Below are 16,879 nucleotides of genomic sequence, written 5' to 3' on the forward strand. Positions count from 1 at the left end.
CAGAGGTGGATGAGGGTTCAGGAGATGTTTTCTTACTTGGTAAATGTATCCAGACAGAAAACTCTGAAACAAGCATAGAACTGAATGTGACTGACTTCTCTTTAACTATAAATCAATACCAGATATTAAAGGAGGGGATTGATTAGAGGAGAGAAAGGATGGATTACTTATATCTCATACGGGTTATGTGCCTCAGCCATCACTGAGTTAATGGGAGATGTCTCAATTGTATGTCTCAGGGGACAAGATATCTGATGAGAATTTAAATGGGAATTTGGATCCCTGCTTGGGTGTATGGAATATAGCACAGCAAAACTTGGCCAAAAGAGAAAGCACAGAACACTAAAGTTGAAAGGACTCAAAGGATGGGGAATCAAAAGATGAGGAGGTGGAGCAAGGATAATGAGGCAGATGTTAGCAACATTCACAGGACCCCATGAGAGAAGCAAGGAAGGGATTTCAGTCCAGGGATGAGCTGCCAGGACAAACTGAAGAGGACTGGGTCTCTGACTGCCATTCCCAAACTTCAGTTCATAATTTTTGTGCGTAAATAACATAGAACATGAAAAATAACTCCAAATGATCCAGACTAAACACTACATACTCGCTATGTTCAAAGACCAGACCATATATAAACCTCAGTCTGATGGAAGCTATTCAGCAAATACAGAAGAAATCAAGTGTCTGGTGTGTATGTACAAGCACGGGTTCCTGCAGGAGCAATAGGAAGAAAGCCTTCATATCCAAATAGTTAAGACCCTTTCTCCATCCAGATTCTGATGGAAACCTGGAGGGTGAAATTGGCATTTCTAATCCTAAAACAAGATAAAAAGACAAAAAATTTAAAGGCCATGGGAAGGGCATGGCCGCCCTCACCCAGAACTCTAACTATAACATCTCACCAACTGAGGGTCAGGACTCCTAGCACAATCAGCCCTTGCTGTGAAGGTGGCCTACAAAAAGACGATATTCCTGTTCTATAGAGGCATTTCAAAGAAGAATGTTAAAAGAGCAATGAACTGTGCTTACAGCTTAAACATTCTTCTTCCTCAGATGTTACTTGACATTTTCTAGGAATCTCAAGGGAAAGTTCAGTAAAAGGTTTGCATAGTCTCCCTATGCAACCCTTGTGATCCAAAGCTTTGTTTTATCCTACCTCAGATGCCACCCTATAATCTCCGAGATCAAAAAAGGAAGAGAACAGTTCCCCTAGCAACCCCTTGAGATGTAACTTGAGAGCCATAATAATCAATAATTGTATTCCTGGCTACTGCTTAGAAATTAAATGAGAATCTTCTTTGAGAAGCCCACACTTACCCTTGGTTGTATCTAACTTTTTCCCAGAGTGTTCTTTTGACCATTAACTTCATACTTAAGTCTGTTACAATTTCTTCTAAATGAATCCAACTGCTACATATCCCAGCTAATCCTAAATTTCTTTTCTCTGTCCAAGTCATTAGCCTGCTCTTCAGGTTGCAGCAATGCTCAGAGGGTAAGATTACTGGGATGCTTTTCTATCCAAGACCTGAGTTAGGTTCCAAGCACCTACATATAGTGGCTTACATCTGCCTGTAACTCCAGATCCAGGCAGCTCCAACACCTTTGGTCTCCAAGGGTACCCGCGCACGTGCACACACACACACACACACACACACACACACACACACATTTAAAATATACTAGAATCTTTAAACAAAGAAAGAAACCTTTCTTTGCTTGAGTGGGGTTTTCTTTTTTTTTTTTTTTTTTTTAGATTTATTTATTTATTATATGTAAGTACACTGTAGCTGTCTTCAGACACTCCAGAAGAGGGCGCCAGATATTGTTACGGATGGTTGCGAGCCACCATGTGGTTGCTGGGATTTGAACTCTGGACCTTCGGAAGAGCAGTCGGGTGCTCTTACCCACTGAGCCATCTTACCAGCCCGAGTGGGGTTTTCTAAAGAGAATTTCCCGGGCTACTACAGGCAACAATGTGACTCTAGTTAGCAGGCCATGCCTCCTTTTCTATGGATATTTTTGTTGGGTAATCCTCTTCTGGCCTCTGTAAGCACCTCCACATGTGTATATAGGCACACATACATAAAAATAAATGCTTAATTATTTTTGAAGTGTTTTTAATTAAACTAACACAATTTGTTTTAATACAACTCAGTATTGACATTTTTAAAGTCATCAATATAATCAATAATAGTTAAATGCCTCTTAAATATGCATGATATCTTCTGAAGCTAAAAGTAATATGCACTCAACCAGTTTTTAAAATCTATTTGGAATATTAAACATGATAGAAATGGAAGAAAAATCTCTTATGAACTCCTCTATGAAAAGAAATTATGACAAGTTCCTGATTAGACAGAAACTGCCCATTATGCACAGCATAACTGTGGCTTCATAGAATGAACTGGGTAGTGTTCCTTCTGTTTTTATTTTGTGGAATAGTTTGAAGAATATTGGTATTAGGTTTTCTTTGAAGGTCTGATAGAATTCAGCACTAAATCCAGGATCCTCTGTACCCAGAGTTGATCCTATGCCACAGCTCTCCATACCCAAATACTACTGTCGGGAGAGAGCTGGTCTTCCACGAGTGCTGGCACACCTGTGAGCACTGGTAAGATCACCACTTCTGCTCAGAGGGACCTGCCCAGAGCCCTCAGGACACAGGAATCAAGGAACAGCAGGGGACAGGGTCCTTCCAGTTTCCATCTACTGGCCCTGTGCCACAGCTATCCATATCCAAATTCCTCCAGGAATGAATCAGTCTCCCAGGAGTACTGACATACAAGCTTGCAGGGGGGACAAGACACAGTCAGAGACAGCAAGACCAGCTAACACCAGAGATAACCAGATGGTAAGGGGCAAGGGCAAGATCATAAGCAACAGAAACCAAGGTTACTTGGAATCTTCAGAACCCAGTTCTCCCACCACAGCAAGCCCTGGATACCCCAACACACCAGAAAAGCAAGACTCTGATTTAAAATCACATCTCATGATGCTGATAGAGGACTTTAAGAAGGATATAGATAACTCCCGTAAAGAAATACAGAAGAACACAGGTAAACAGGTAGAGGAACCTTAAAGAGGTAGAGGTTCCTTAAAGAGGAACTACAAAAATCTCTTAAAGAATTGCAGAACACTGATAAACAGATAGAAGCCCTTAAAGAGGTAACACAAAAATCCCCCCCCCCAAAAAAAAAATACAGGAAAACAAAACCAAACAGGTGAAGGAAGTGAACAAAACTATCCAGGATCTAATCATGGAAATAGAAACAATAAAGAAATCACAAAGGAAGACAAACCTGGAGATAGAAAACCTATTTTTGAAGTTTTTATCAATGGAAGAGTTAATTTTTATGAGTAATTACCCCTCCTTCCTCCTTCTCAGGCCTTCTGTAACATTCAAGTTCTACAGATAAGGAAGCCTACAAACCCAGCCTTGTATGCATGAGCCAGTCATCCATTTAAATGAACCAAGATTAATCATTTCAGAGGAAATACCACCTCCGAGCGTGAGGAGCAGATGCTGTAAATGGGAAGTATAGTACAAGCAATGTCTCCTAGTAAAGTGCACTTTCCAGTACTGGGTTTCACACGCAGGTTGTGTATTGCATTTTCAAATACGTTTGAGAAGCCAGCGGCTTCAATGTGCTCTATTTCAACTTAAAGCGTTATTCGTCGGGACAGCCAGGGCTACACAGAGAAACCCCGTCTCGGAAACAAACAAGCGTTATTCGCCAAGGTGGTGATGTTGGAAGTGGATGAGACCCTGGAGAAAGGTATGGGGGAATGACCTGTTCCACAGGTGTCCTGAGGGAGTTGTAAAAGGAGCAAGCCTGGGTCCACCCACCCTATCTTTCTCTTCATTCCTAATTTGAGATGTTATTATTTCCTTGTGTCCTTGTGGATGTGACACAGTTGAGAACTGAGCCCGTGTAGGAATCAAGTGTAAACCTCTAAAACTATGAACTAAGCAAACCAAATTTTGTCCCTGAACATTAGCTACGTCTGGTGTCTTGTTATAGTAATACAAAGCTGAGTAGAATAGTTAAAATGTTTAATTTGACATGTGTTCTCAGATTCTAATGTCCAGGGTGAATCTGCGATTAGAAAATGCAGTGCTTCTGGAAAGAACCCAGATGTCCCTCAACAGAGGAATGGATACAGAAATTATGGTACATTTACACAATGGAGTACTACTCAGCTATTAAAAAGAATGAATTTATGAAATTCCTAGCCAAATGGATGGACCTGGAGGGCATCATCTTGAGTGAGGTAACACAATCACAAAGGAACTCACACAATATGTATTCACTGATAAGTGGATATTAGCCCAAAACTTAGGATACCCAAGATATAAGATACAATTTGCTAAACGCACGAAACTCAAGAAGAATGAAGACCAAAATGTGGACACTGTGCCCCTTCTTAGAATTGGGAACAAAACACCCAGGGAAGGAGTTACAGAGACAAAGTTCGGAGCTGTGATGAAAGGATGGACCATCTAGAGACTGCCATATCCAGGGATCCATCCCATAATCAGCTTCTAAACGCTGACACCATTGCATACACTAGCAAGATTTTGCTGAAAGGACCCAAAGATAGCTGTCTCTTGTGAGACTATGCAGGGGCCTAGCAAACACAGGAGTGGATGCTCACAGTCAGCTATTGGATGTATCACAGGGCTCCCAATGGAGAAGCTAGAGAAAGTACCCAAGGAGCTAAAGGGATCTGCAACCCTATAGTTGGAACAACATGATGAACTAACCAGTACCCCGGAGCTCTTGTCTCTAGCTGCATATGCATCGAAAGATGGCCTAGTCGGCCATCACTGGAAAGAGAGGCCCATTGGACTTGCAAACTTTATATGCCCCAATATAGGGGAATGCCAGGGCCAAAAGAATGGGAATGGGAGGGTAGGGAAGTGGGGGGCGGTATGGGGAACTTTTGGGATAGCATTGGAAATGTAATTGAGGAAAATATGTAATAAAAAAAAACAGTGAAGAAAAAAAAAATAAAAAAAATAAAAAAAAAAAAAAAAGAAAATGCAGTGCTTCTAACCTTGCTTGATACTTGAATCTTTCTATATAAACATGACTTCCTACACCACTGATGATGGAGCACACTTTGGGGGACACCATGCTGGGATCCCATCACTCCGGAATTCATTTTTCATGCATGCTTCATGTAACTACAAGGAGAGCATGCCTCAAAGTGATTCCAGACGATCCCAGCTCTTGGCAATCCCACTATAAAAAGTTTTCCTTATGATGAAAATGTCCATGACTAACATCCATTATGTTTTCTACAAATATTTTTTTTCTTGTGATCACAAGACTTAATTAACTTCCTACCCAGTTCTCGTGTTTGGACATGATGAGGAAGCAGAGTTTGGTCTTTTGGGTTCTGTCCTGGTGCTAGTCAGCATGTTGCTTTCTATTCTATTAGCTGATGGGCCTGTGGGGGGCCACTTCATCCTTCTCTAAGAGAAGCAAATTTTGAGACATGGATCCATTCCCTGGAAAGGCATTCTTGCTAAGGAGAGATGTGCTTTAATACCTCCCATGGCTAAAGCTCCCCTGACAGTTCCAAAGAAGAGCCTGGGCTCCCTTTGAGTGTGCTGAGCACAAAGCCCCTGCTGATTTAGTACTCCTGCTGCCTCCCCTAGAAAAACAACCAAGAACATATTCCAGACAACTGGTCAGCATCTTCTCCAGGCAGACAGCACATGAGGCTTAGTCAGCTTGCATCCCAAATCCTCCACTGTGGTGACAATAGCAACAGCAGAGGGACATGCTTCTAGCAGGAAGTCCTGGCCATCCCCCAGGTTGGCAGCTTCAGCACTTCCATCTTTAGTGCAGCCTTGCCAATTTCAGAGATGTCCAATCTTGTCCCAAAGACTCACATGGATCGACTCGTGGTTTCTATCACGGTCTTGGAGATGTGATGTCTGGAAACCACACTCCAGCTGTTTTCTTGTTTAAAACGGCAGCTTTTTACAAACATTAAGAAGAAAAGAGAGCAGCGTGAATATCCTTCAAGTTTGATACCTGGGCAGGAGCACAGCTGTCCACCTGGAGGTGGTGATCCACAGGTAAGATTGGTCCTCGCCATGGGGGCCTGGGCAGCTGAGCAAACACCGCAACCTATCCCCAGAACTCAGAGAGCCAGGAAAGAGGAAATGGATGAAGTCATGCTGGCAAGATTTGTGTCACTCTCCAGTAATTAGGACCCTTGCCTAACCACCTCCCAGCCTTGCACACCCACAGGTGTGTTGTCCTTCCCCAGCTGGCATAACAAGGCCATGCCAGGTCTGATGCCGAGACAGCCCCGAGCCATCCAAGACTAATATAGCCAGGCCGTGGAAGCCAAGCCAGAAAGAAGAGGGCAGGGTCTTCTCAGTCAAGTGAAAATAAATTGCAAGATGACATTGTGTGTGTTGTTACCATGGAGAGGAATGATCTCTGATCTCAGGGCTCTTCAGTGAGTTCGTTCCTGCAGAACCAGGTGGTCCTGGAGTATGGGGCTGGTAATTACCACAGTGCTGGGACAACCAGGAGACCAGCTGAGGTTCCTGATTGTCAAGGGACTTCAGAGAGGCACATCCTCTGATACTTCTGCACCTCTTTATTCAACTTTTCATTATCTTCCTGAGCTAGATGGAAATATTTACTAACTCTATTTATAAATGAGAATTCCTCAAAATGTGCGTGTTAAGCCTCTACCCACAGTGTGTGTGTGTGTGTGTGTGTGTGTGTGTGTGTGTGTGTGTCTGTGTGTCTGTGTCTGTGTGTTAAGCCAATCTTTGTTATCATTCTTCAGGCACTCTATGCCATGTTTGCTAAGACCAGCTCTCTCACTGGCCTGGGCTCACTGATTCAGCTAGGCTGGCTTCCTGATTAATGAGTGCCAAGGATCCAACTGTCTCTATCTTCACAGCACAGGATTACAGCACACACCATCAGGCTCAGATATCTTACATGGGTTCTGGGAACCAAACTCCAGTCTTCTGCTTGCACAGCAAGCAATTTACTGACTGAATTATCTCCCCTGCCTGGGAAGAGGACACTGGTTTATTCATTCTATTGTTATTTCAACTCTGTGGCTTTGTGCTAGGGGGAGGGAGAGGGGAGGACAGCAATATTCGGAGGGGTCAGCCTTGCTTCCTTCTTCCTTCCCACTTTCTCTTTTATCACCCATTTGCATGACTCTACTGCCTGAACTTCCCCAAAGTCTCACCTAGGATTGGGAGTGCATGAGGCAGGTCAACCAGAACCCCAAACATGTGTTCCTGCACACATGCACTATGCTGAGTCAGAGCTCCCCATTCAGATCTTTCTGGATGGTCCAATGGCTTCCTGCTAATCACTCATGCGCCTGGTGCATGGTGACTTTTTTGGCAAGGAAAAAATTGTTGTCAGAAGACCAGACTCTAACAATTTAATTTCGACATCTTAATTGACTTTATTTTCAATTCTAGAATTGGGCAATACTTTATTCCATAAAATAGGGTAAGTGTTCTGCTGAGCTAAGCACAAAAGTTTGGGTTTCTAGACAGAAGAACTCAGAAGTTAAAAACAAGCAAAGTTGCCTAGCAGGGAGCCAGAACAATAGGAGAAGAAATGAATTGTTAACCAGGCTGTTATTTTCAAAGTTACCTTTGAAAGAGAGGACTAAGGCAGAGACTTCATATGATTTCAATTAAAACTAGCCTGTTTAAGAAATGGAGCTGTCTTCATTCTGTCTTTCTTTTTTTGAAAGTTAAATCAATAGTTAGTTCTAGATTATTTGGCTGGAAATGTACCAAGAGGGACTCTATTTTGATTTTGAGTCCAGTATGCTGAGGTCCAGGTCAGAAACCTACTCTGAAACAACCTCCCAGAATTTGTATTCAGTACTGTGTTTGTGTGTGTGTGTGTGTGGGGGGGGTTGTTTGCTTTAATTTTAATTTTTATTTTTATTTTTATTTTTTATGCCTTTGTAGATCCTTAATAGGATGTTGCAAGCTTTCCAGCAGTGCAGACATACAAGCTACTAGCATTCCGGGAATATCCTTTGTATATTTTAGAGTGCTGATGTACACAGTAACATCTCTATCTCCCTTGGATCAGAGCTCTGCTCTATGTTCCTTGCTGCTGCTGCTGTATCTCGAGAAGCAAGCTGGGGGCAGCAGAGATGGCTCAGTAGCTAAGGGCATAGACTGTTCTTACAGAGGACCCATTGGATTCCCAGCACCCATGCCCAGCAGCTTCACAACCAACTCCACCCACAGGGTACCTGGTGCCCTCTCCTGGCTTCTGTTGGCATTGGTACTCACATGCCCATACTCACATACAAACAGACAGAAATAAAAAATTTAAAAGGTAGAAATTAAATCTTTTTAAAAATCATTGCTCTCTCCTTCCATCCCCCACCCCCCACCCTCCCCCACAGCCCTCCTATTGCCATCCCCACTGCTCATCAAGCCAGTCCCCTCCTTGCATTCAGCTACCCAAAAGCCTAATCTATTACCCCTTCTCAGTGAGATGTGAGTGTGTTCCCTCAGGCCCTCCTTGTTACTTAGCTTCTTTGGGTTTGTGGTTTGTTGCATGGTTATTCTGTACTTTATGACTAATATCCATTTTTAAGTGAGTACATATCATGTTTGTCTTTCTGGGTCTGGGCTACCTCACTCAGGATGATCTTTTCTAGTTCCATCCATTTGCCTGCAAATTTCATGATTTAAAGACAACTGGATTGGTGGTGGGGTTAGGGGGTATCTCTGGGATGAGCAGGACAATGGACATTTCCAGGAATCTATGAGCATGCTTATGAGGATGCTAAGACTCCTAGCAATGGGGGATATGGGGCCTGAACAGGCCATCTCCTGTAACCAAGTAAGACTTCCAATGGAGGAATTGATACATCAGCCCAGCTACAAAACCTTAGACTCGAAATTTGTCCTGTCTGTGGGTTGTGCAGGGTAGGATGTGGAGCAGAACTTGATGGAAGGGCCATCTAGTAACTGAACCAGCATGAGACCCATGTCATAAGAGAAAGCCTACCTTCAACACTGTTGATGATATTCTGCTATACTTGCAAACAGGAGTCGAGCACGCCATCAGAGGGGCTTCACCCAGCTGATGGAAGCTGATACAGAAACCTACAGCCAAACATTGAATGGAGCTTGGGGAATCCTGTGGAAGAGGGAGAGGAAGGATTGAGGGAGCCAGAGAGGTTAAGGATACCATAAGAAAACCTACAGAGTCAACTAACCTGGGCCCATGGGGGCTCATGGAGACTGAACTGCCAGTCTCCATGGAACCAGGGAGCATAAATGAGATGGACCTAGGTCCTCCTCACATATGTAGCAGTTTTGCAGCTGGGTTTTCATCTAGGACACTTTGGTGGGAGTATGGACTGTCTCTTACTACGTTGCTTGCTTTGGATGTCTTTCCCCTAACTAGGCTGCTTTGTCTAACCTCAGTGGAAGAGGATGCACCTAGTCTTGCTGCAGCTTGATACACAGGGGCTGGTTGATGTCTATGGGAGGCCTACCCTTTTCTGGAGGAGGGATGGGTAGGTGAAAGGGAGAAACTAGGAGGAGAGGAGGGAGGGGAAGCTGCAATTGGGATGTAAAGTGAATAAATAACTTAGTTAAAAAAAAGTCGCTGCTCATTGTTCCAAAGGTTTTATACAATAACCTTTTTTTCCTTCCCTGAATTGCTTTCTGTTGTCTCTTTTTTAAGCCCATTTCCTTTATCTTGTCTTTCCTATTGTTTACCATTTCTTCAGTGCTGTTTTACTTAGATAAAACTATATTATTATATTATCACTATTGACAGCTTTAGTGTTGGTGTATACCGATTGCTCAATTTCTAAGAAGTCTGAAAACCACTATGATTTGCTGTCAATAGCGATAATGGAAAACATCCTTAGCCAACAGAAAAAAAAAATGCAAATTGAAATTTCTTTGAGATTTTTGTCTTTCCACAGTCAGAAAAACTAAGATCAAAGATACAACCAACAGCAAATGCTGACAGGGGTGTGGGAAAGTGGAACTCTCATTGACTGTTGGTGACGATGCTACCTGGTGTTGTCGTTGTGCAAGTCAATACAGAGAATCCTCAAGAAGCTGAAAGTAAATTTACCCTCTGACCCAGCTGTGTCAGGCTTTGGTGAATGCACAAAGGACTTGATGTTTAGCTCCACACATACCTGCTCAGCCATGGTCATTTCTACTCTGTTCACAGTAGTCGGGAAATGGAAAGAACCTCAATATCTCTCAACTGAAAAGTGGATAATGAAAATGTGATACTGTACATTAACAGAAATTCTTTCTACTCAGCTATAAAAAACAAGTTGGAGATAAATAGATGGAATTACAAAATATTATACTGAATGAGGTAACCCAGGCCCAGAGAGACAAATGCTGGCTGTTCTCTCTTAGTTATGGATCCTATGAGCTCAGAGACCTCAGATATGAGTATAGAACCTGGACTAATTGCAGAAGACATTACAGTAAAAAGGGGGAGCATGGTGGGGAAAAAGAAAAGACATGAGTGGGATCGTAAGGTATAGTGTTGTTCAGAGGGAAATGGGAAAAATAGGGGGGAGACTTGAATTTGGTGGGGAGGGAAGGAAGAGGGACATGTAACACAAAGGACATTTGAAAAAGCTGTTTACTTGAAATACACTTATAATATATATGTGTACACATTCATATATATAATATATATTACATGTTACACACATACATATGCATATACATATAATATCTTAATGAAACTATATAGGGTGATGGTACTTCCCCTAAGCGCCATAGACTCTTGATGGAGGCATAGACTATATCCAGTGGAGATATGGGAAGCCTCCATCTGAATTTTTTTTTTTTGGGGGGGGTCAGGGAATTCCAAGAGACTTTGGCTGCTGACCTGGTACTTGAAGGTAAGACACTATTAGTGAAGATGCCGCAGACTTTGGATACAGAGGAATCAACCAGGAACTGAGGTGGAAGCATTCTCTCTGGAATCTAAACAGTATAAGAAGAAGGATAGGAAGGGACTGTGCAAACTGCCCAGGATGAAAAGCAATCTGCCGTCCTACCCAGCTATAAAGGCTACAAAAAGATATGGGTTGGGGCTGAAGATTCAGCTCAGGTGGTAGTATTTAATATCCATGAAGCCACCGGCTGGATTCCCAGCACCCTGTTAACTAGATATGGTGGCACATTCTTCTAATCCCAGGACTCTACATCCAAGGTGAGGACAGGAAAACCAGAAGTTCAAGGTCATCTTTGACTTTGTAAGAGCCTGTCTCAAAGGAAAAAAAAAAAAGAAGAAGTTTGAAATTAGGCATAAGACAACACTCTAAAACAATAACAGCTACAAAAAAAAAAAAAACAAAAAAAACAAAAAAAACAATAACCTGGTCAACAATAATACATTGACTGAGCACCTTCAAGCTCAAGTCCTTATTGGAGGCCAAATGGGCCTTATCAACTATTGTGCTGGCCACCTCATGGCTTGGCCCAGCATCTTCAGACCATAGTTATCTTCTCTTCTCCCAGAACCTGATACCAGGTAAGAGCTCTTCCAGCCCAATGTTCAAAGTACATTACGCATCGCTTCTGACTTCTGGCTATGGATCTTGTCATGTGCCACTTGTTTCTTGTGTCTCACTCGCCTTTGACACATGGACCTCTCCATACACACACACACACACATGCACACACACCCGACCCTGCCTCCTTTGTATGACACATGGACCTCTCCATACCCATACACACACACACACACACACACACATACACACTCAACCCTGCCTCCTTTGTAGGTCTTTTATATTCATGCTCTTTAATTCTTGTGACTCTTGATCTATCCGTCTACCAATGACCATCTCCTTTGTCCATCTCTCTTTAAGGGATCCTCTTCTCTCTCCCTTCAAAATCCAATGGCTTTTCAGGTGTGCCCAGGAAAACAAAACAACCAACAAGTTGGTAGACATAGGTGGGGCACTGCACTAACAGACATCAACAGACCTCCACATCCGTGTCCGCTCTGAAGATGGGTTTGACCTATAAAAAACATCCTCATGTGCTTCCCCCACAGCCTGCACTTTTACCCCAGACAGTCATTCAACTCCCGCTGCCTTTTGGCTCATCTGTAGAATAACCCAAGGGACCTTTGTGGGTCAATGATGTCAAAGAAAAGATAGTCAGGGAAGGCAGAAAAAGATACTCAGAGGTGAGAAACGAGGAGAAACTGAATCTTGTTAGTCAGATAAGCCATAGAAATGCAAAGTACCATGGCCTAGAGTGTATCTAAGAATAGCAAGTGGGACAGAGGGTTGAAAAGAGCCATGGGGATCAAGGAAGAAACCCCAGAGATAGCCCTTGGCTGCCTCCTGCTAGGCGTCTATTTCAGGAACAGAAACCCTTAGAAAGTGTCTGTTTTCAAAAGAAATCAGGGGCCTGGTGGCAGGAGAGAAGAGCTATTTGGAATCCTTTGTTGCTGGCCATCCTGCACTGGTGAAAGCAGAGAAAGGAGACCTACATCAGCGGGAGTGTATATCTGCTGCAGTTTCTCTCAGGCATTTGTCTCCAGAAATGTAAAACCCAAATGAAGAGCCAAGTGGAACCCCGCCCCCAGTATCTCTATTTGCTATAGCCAAGTGCTTCATTCACAGTGTTTAAAGTCTTTGCTGGGCCATGGAAAGACTTTAATGCCTTAAAAAGTGTTTGCAATCTGTGAAGGGGACAGAGTCTCAAAGCAGCTTGAGAAGGCAGAGATAGGTTGTCATTTATTCAAGGCAGCAACTGGTTGTTCTGTATCCTCAGCCTCCATTCCTTTTCTGAGGTACCTTTGAGGACCTGCAGTACAACTGATGCTAGGGTTCAGGAGTAAGAAGGAAACAAACAAAATCACTCTATTCCTGCTTCTGGACACCTCCATTTAATCTGCAAAATAAGACAGCTAGGAAGAAGCCCTTTTAACACCCTTCCAAACCATTCAACATCTTCCACTTTCAAGGCAGAGAAAGAGTGGCCTGAGGACATGCCCTGAAATGGGTTCTGTTGTCATCGCTAGCTTCCTTCAGCCTGGGATCATGCTGAGGGTGTCTCACTTCCAGGAAATCTTTTCTAGGTTTTTAACTACTCTGACATTTGCTGAAACTAGTACTAAAAATCTCAAGCTAGTAGAGCCAGAGGAGAGGGTGAGGTTGCATAGGTACAGTGTGTCAAATTTACTTCAGAACACACGGGGCTTAACTTGCTAGAAACCCCCATTCTCTCCTACCTTTACTGATGCTATTACTGGTAATGTTTCCATGATTGGGTTTGGATGATTCAGTCCAAAGCCAGTCAGTTCCCTCTAACCATCAGGCTGCTGATATATATATATATATATATATATATTGGGGGGAGGAAAGAGGTGGGGAGTGTGTGTGTGTGTGTGTTCACACACTAGTGCCTGGAGATGCCATAAAAAGTGTTTGATCCCTTGGAACTAGAATTAGAGGCAGTTGTGAGCAGCCCCACACTCAAGTTAGGATTTCTGAAAGAGCAGCAAGAACTGCTGGACTGCCACAGCTGATCTTAGAGGTCTGTCCCCGCCTTAGAAGAGTTGGTGCATGGGAGATGTGCTCCCAGCGCTTGGGACGATCCATTCTCAGGCAAGAAGAAGCCTTGCTATTTTTTACCCAATGTTCCAGTCATTTTTAATGAATAAACATTTGTCCACTTGTTTGACTCTGGTTGCTTTTTGGAGCCCTAAAATGATTGTTTTTAATAGCTTTCCTGGTTTCTTTGCTTGTCTTTTCAAGGGAAGAGAAGGTTTGTTCTCCTCTGTTCCCTGTTATAGCGTAGAGTATTTCGTGCAAAGAAGCCTTTTAAGTCAATGGCTTAGCACGGACGGTCTACTTGCACTGTTTACCACTCGCGACAAGGGTTTCTATACACTTCCTGATGAAAAGACTGCTCCGTCTGTTTTGCCTTTTCATTCCATCCTTACCCCAATGTGGGCCTGAGTATCAGAGGCTTTCCACGGGAGATCTCTGGCCAGGCCTGGTGCGAGGGTTCCAGCGAAGGGAAACAAATGCGGGCAGGTAGGGGAAGTTGCTTCCCTGCTTCCAATGTGGCGGTTGGCTCCACCTCCATCTCTGCCTTGCCTTCCAGGTTACTCTGTAACTCTGTGCTGCCCTGCACCGAGTCGAGTCGGGTCAGGCTGGGCGGACAAGAGGCTGACTAGCCAGTGAGGAGTGCCTCAGGCTGCGGTTTGGGAGAGCAGATCTCTTTCCTAGTGTTACAGCTCTTAGGACAAAAGGCTGCGATGAAGGAGTAGTTCTCACACCCCTAATCCTGATAGGATTCTTATATATAGTTTTGGGATGGGTAAGGGTCTGACAACAGGTACTTCTCATTGGTTTGGTCTGAGAGTTTTGGGGAAACCTTATTTGCATGTGGGAGGGGTTGGTGCTGCTCCTATGTTACTGATCGCCACATACCTCTGTGTGTGTGTGTGTGTGTGTGTGTGTGTGTGTGTGTGTGTGTGTGTGTGTGTGTGTTGGGGGCGGGGGTCCTGTGGGAGACTGTAGCTATGTGACAGGAGCCAGGGACCCAGAAGGCGTGGCCGAACACCTGCCATCCCATGTAGGTGGAAGTCACCACCCATGGGGTCACCGGGGTTCCAGATCTTTGCTCCCCTGGGGATCAGGCTGTCTGTGCACAGCCCAATGCCCCACACCCCAGTATTCAGAAAGACCTCCTAAGAGGATAGCGAAAGCAGGCTAGCTAGCAATTTCTGTGTCTCTTCCAGAGACTTCTTTTTTTCTTCTCATACTTGAGGGCCAAATTCAGATCCTCACTCATGCTATAGGATAAGCGCTGTACATGGAGTTGCATGCCCAGGGATTCTTGGGGGCTTTTCCTTGGGTCTCCATATTCATATCCAGCACAGTGTAGTACATCGGTGTCTAGACCACAGTGATTTCAGTTCTTTTGTTGTCCCCAAAGTGCATGGATATAAATGGTGACTGTGTGCCTTTTCAGTTATAACATCAAAATGTAATCTCATTAAAATTGCAAATCTATCAAATAAAGCTCTTTTAAAAAAAAAGAAATTCTCATATTTGGGTATGTTTCAGAAACATTAATAGAACATCTAAAAGCTGCCAGCAGTTAGATTCTACCCTATGTAGTTCACGTAAATGTTTCTCTAGGGAGTTCCGTAGGTGTGTGTATTAGTTAGATGTCTCAATGCTGGGATTAAAATATCTAACAAATACAATTTAAGGGAGCAGGGGTTTATTTAGGCTCACAGTTGAAGTGGATTCAATCATGGCCAGGAAGATCAGTGCTTATATTCTACAATCAGGAGGCAGAGTGTGATGGATGCCATCTCAGATCACTTGCTTCTCTTCATGCAGCCTAAGACCTTGGTCCACGATACAGTATTTTCCTCACTAAATTGGACCTTCCTACCTTACGTCAGTTAGTCTAGACAACTGCTCACAGACACGCTCAGAGGTTTATTGACATACCAAGCAATTAGATAGTCCAGATTTACCATCACAACAGAAAACTCACCTGGTGATTAGAATTGAAATCATATGCTGTTATTGATGCCTGGAATTATATTTTCAGTTTTCCCCCACTCTCAATAGTTCAGTTTTAAAACAAAAAGCACTATCTGTTTTTTTAAAGGCTCAGTTAAGTCTTTTCATAGAAAGAAAAATAAACAACCCTGCCTTTGAAAAACTGGTGCGAAGAAAATAAAAAGGGAAGTGGCAGAATTCCACAAGGAGTGCATATATAATTTATCAACTATGCACCTGAGGAAGAACTAGGATCTAGAATATATCAAGAACGTAATAAAAGGATAAATAAATGATCTTAAAATGAATAATGTGTTTGAAAAGAAACTCTGCTGTAAAAGTATGAGCAGAGCAAATAAATACACAAAAACTTGCTTGATACCATTAGTTCATCATAAAAATACAAATCAACACTTCTGTGTGTGGACTCCTTGGGTTGGAAAATCTGTGGAGCAACTAGATTTCTCACATGTGGCTGATGCAAATGTAAAATCATAACAGCCATGTTGGAAAACATCTGGGCAGTTTCTAACCCTAGATGTCAGCCTGGAAAATAACACATAAGTATACCAACACAAAGACGTATACAAGAACACTCATAGCAGCTTAGCTCATGATGGCCTCAAACTGGATCTGACCAAAATATTCATCAACTGTAGAAAGGGTAAATGAATTGTGGTATATCTATACAAAGAAACATAATTCAACAAAACTACTTAAACACACAATGATAAGGATGAATCTGAAACACTCAGTATGTGCCAAGTTAAGTTAGAAAAAAAATATACAGTAGGCAGTTCTATATACATGAAACTATAGAACAGACAAAAACTACACCTAGTTGAGAAAAGCTACTAGAGGGTGCTTGGCCACAAGGAGGAAAAGGTTATTGATAGGGCTCACAGAAGTCTGTACTTCTGTCATTGAAAAACTCATTGACCTTTTTTCTTATACATACTGGGGCTTAAAATTAAGGCCTCATACATGTTAGGTGGGTGCTCACCTATTGATCTATATCTCCAGTCTTTCTTTTAAAAAAGCATTTATTTCTATTTTAAGACAAGATCTCACTAATGGATCTATGTTAATCTTGGACACACTCTTGCAATCTTGCTAAGCAGCTGGGACCACAGGCCTGTGCTGACAGATGAGACTTCCTTCAACAGTCCTCCGCAGGTGCATTGTGGTTTGCAATATGATGCTGTCTGAGACTCACTGTCCCCCTGCCCAGAGAACTAAGAGTGCAAGTTCTGTGGTTTACAGTCCATTAAAGTCAAGGACCCAAAGGAGGCAGGAACAGAATGGGTAC

This window comes from Mus caroli, unplaced genomic scaffold (assembly GCF_978045245.1).
Source record: "Mus caroli unplaced genomic scaffold, Mus_caroli_1 scaffold_11, whole genome shotgun sequence".
NCBI lineage: Eukaryota > Metazoa > Chordata > Mammalia > Rodentia > Muridae > Mus > Mus caroli.